Genomic DNA, 3,673 nt, shown 5'->3' with positions numbered 1-3,673 from the left:
GTCTCTTTTTGTGGCGTCATCTTGCTGTGTCAGCTCTCCGTGTCTGCAGCACCACTCTCCTGGGCGGGCTGCACTTTTGTCGTGCTGGGCAGCTTTCCTTACGGGGTGCACTCCTTGCACGTGGGGCTCCCCTACGCGGGGGACACCCCTGCGTGGCAGGGCACTCCTTGCGCGCATCAGCACTGCGCATGGGCCAGCTCCACACGGGTCAAGGAGGCCCTGGGTTTGAACCCTGGACCTCCCATGTGGTAGGCGGGCGCTCTATCCGTTGAGCCACATCCGCTTCCCTGATTCCATTTATATGACATATCCAGGCTAGACAAATCCACAGAGACAGAAAGTAGAGTTCACCAGGGCCTGGGGGGCGGGGAGGAATGGAGAGTGCCTGTTCTTGGGTACGGGGTTTCCTTTTGGGGTGTGAGGTAGTGTGATATTACTGATGAATTCCAAAAAGAAATACTGGATTATGTTTGTAAACTGGTCTTTTCCTCTGGGCATGTGAGATTAGATTGGATTCATGGGCTTACTTGATTAAGGAATTATGTAAACCTCTTGTGTCAGTAGGTCGTTGAGTCCCAGCCCTTGGTGGGTGGGGACTCACAGATAAAAGACATGGCACAGGACAGAGTGGAGGGTGTTTGATGTTGGAGTTTGATGCTGAAGCCTTAAGCTGGAGCCCTGGGAAGTCAGCTCACAGAGGAAAGAGAAGCCAGCCCTGGGAAGAGAGGAACCCTGATTCCAGAAAGAAGCAAGCCCTGGGAAGAGAGGAACCCTGAACCCAGAGAGAAGCAAGACCCTGGAAGGGAGGGACCCAGGAAGCCTGAGCCCTCGCAGACATCTGCAGCCAAGTTGCTCCAAACAGACTTTGGTGAGGGAAGTAACTTATGCTTTATGGCCTGGTATCTGTAATCTCCTACCCCACATAAACACCCTTTATAAAAACCAACCCATTTCTGGTATTTTGCATCAGCACCCCTTTGGCTGACTAATACAGGGTGATGAAAAACGTTTTGGAACTGCGTAGAGGTGGCAGTTGCACAACATTGTGGACGTACTAAATGCCACTGAATTATTCACTTTAAAACGGTTGATCTCGGGAGCAGAGGTGGCTCCTGTGATTAGGCGCCTCCCTCCCACACGAGAGGCCCCAGGTTCAGTTCCCGGTGCCTCCTAAAAACCAGGCGAGCGCACAACGAGCAGACAATGAGTGCAAACAAACAACGAGGAGGGGGAGAAATAAACTTAAAAAAATTTTTTAAAGGTTGATTTGGTATTATGTGACTTTTGCCACAATACAAAACGGAAAAACAAAACAAAACGCCAAGCAGCATTTAATGAACAGCCTTAGCTGCCCAACAGAGCCTTGCGTGAGGACAAATTGACAATCCAGGTGGGACTTGAGTTAAATACCAGCCCCAAAAGCTCCACAAACCCTGAAACAAGAAAAGCCCCTTCTGTTTCCGGGGATACTCTTTTATTCCAAAGGTAGCAAGTCCAGGCAGTGGTTTCCCAGAAGTGGTTTCTGGATGGCCGGCTCAGAAATGTGGATTAGAACAGGTGAGGAGCCGGCCACCTGCTGGGGGTCGGGCCAGGGGGCTCTGGCGCCCTCTGCTGGTCATCTCAGGCCGCACACGCCTCCGGGGAGCCCTGCCTGCCACCCCCTGCTCTAAGGAGCACCCAGGGCCAGTTTCCCTCAGACACCGCCTGCGCGTGGATTGTGCCTACAGAGGAGCCAGCAGGGGTTAGAACACAGCGCGTGCCCACAGGCGGCAGCCACGGTTGCTCTCCTGCGGATGGCAGCTAAGGACTTTCTCCTTGAACCATGACGTTGGCCATACCTGGGGCCATCAGGAAATGACTAGAAAAGCACAACTTGAAACCGGTATGTGAAAAAACTCAAAATTGGTATGTAAAACAATCTCAACTTAAAATTATGTAAAAACAACAACAAAATATTCCATAGATGGAAAACTCGTATCTTTTGCATTAGCGGAAGGTAACTTAAAAAATATATTATATTGGGAAGCGGATTTGGGTCAATGGATAGGGCGCCCGCCTACCACATGGGAGGTTCACAGTTCAAACCCCAGGCCTCCTTGACCCATGTGGAGCTGGCCCATGCGCAGTGCTGATGCGCGCGAGGAGTGCCCTGCCACGCAGGGGTGTCCCCCGCGTAGGGGAGCCCCACACGCAAGGAGTGCGCCCTGTAAGGAGAGCCGTCCCGTGCAAAAAAGTGCAGCCTGCCCAGGAATGGCGCCGCACACACGGAGAGCTGACACAGCAAGATGATGCAACAAAAAGAGACACAGATTCCTGGTGCCGCTGACAAGAATGCAAGCGGACGCAGAAGAACACACAGCGAATGGACACAGAGAGCAGACAATGGGGGTGGGAAGGGAAGATAAATAAATAAATCTTTTAAAAAAAGAGAAAGAAGAACCTTCCAATAAAGAAGAATTCGGGACTGAATGGCTTAACCAGTGAATTTTACCAAATCTTCAAAGAAAAATTAACACCAAACCTTCCCAAATCCTTCCAAAAAACTGGAGGTTGGAAGACTTCTTAACTCATTCTATAAGTCCAGCATCACCCTAATACCATAGCCAGATAATGATAATGCAAAAAAGAAAATATCCCTTATGAATATAGAGACACAGATTCTGAATAAAATACTAGAGAACCAAACCCAACAGTACATCACCAAGTGAGATTTACCCCAGGAACGAAGGAGTGATTCAACATAAAAAAATCAATCAATATCATACACCACATTAATAGAATGAAATACAACCACATAATCATCCCAGTTTATAGAGAAAAGGCATTTGACAAAATCGAGGACCCTTTCTTGTTTAAAACATACTCAGAAAAATACAGATAGAAGGAACTTGCTCAACATGATAAAGGACATATATGAAAAACACACAGCTCATGCTATATTTAATGGTGAAAAAGGTGAAGCATTCCACGGAAGATCAGGAACAAGATAAGGATGCCTGGTGTCAGTACTGCTATTCAACATTGTACTAGAAGTTTTAGCCAGAGCAATTAAGCAAGAAAAAAGAAATAAAAGGCATCCAAATTGGAAAGGAAAAAGGAAAACTATCCCTATTTGCAGATGATATGATGCAACCTATAGAAAATTCCAAAGAATTTATAAGAAAGTTAGTAGAATTAATAAATGACTTCAGTAAAGTGGAGAGTACAAGATCAACATTCAAAAATCAATATACAGGGTAAACTATTACCATGCAGTGCAGCCGTGCTCCAAAATGTGTTCACTGAGTGCAATGAGTGTGCCACAATGATGGGGGAGGTTGTTGGTGTGGGAGGAGTGGGGTGGGGGGTGGGGGGTATATGGGAACCTCTTATATTTTTTAATGTAATATTTTCTGTGTCATGTATATATCTTCAAAAAAAGTACCATTTATGGAAATGGTGGGGTGAGAGGGTGGGGAGTGGGGTATACAGGAACCTCTTATGTTTTTTATTTTTTTTATGTTTTTTAATGTAACATTCTTTCTGATCTGTTAACTTTAATTTTTAAAAATGTAAATAATCAATAAAATAAATCAGTAGTGGGGAGTGGATGTGGCTCGAGCAGTTGAGCTCCTGCCTCCCACACAGGAAGTCCCAGGTTCAATCCCCTGTCCCAGTACCTTAAAAAAATAAA

The sequence above is a fragment of the Dasypus novemcinctus genome, chromosome 30 (genome assembly GCF_030445035.2).
Source record: "Dasypus novemcinctus isolate mDasNov1 chromosome 30, mDasNov1.1.hap2, whole genome shotgun sequence".
Classification (NCBI taxonomy): Eukaryota; Metazoa; Chordata; class Mammalia; order Cingulata; family Dasypodidae; genus Dasypus; species Dasypus novemcinctus.
Note: the sequence above shows the minus strand (reverse complement) of the source record.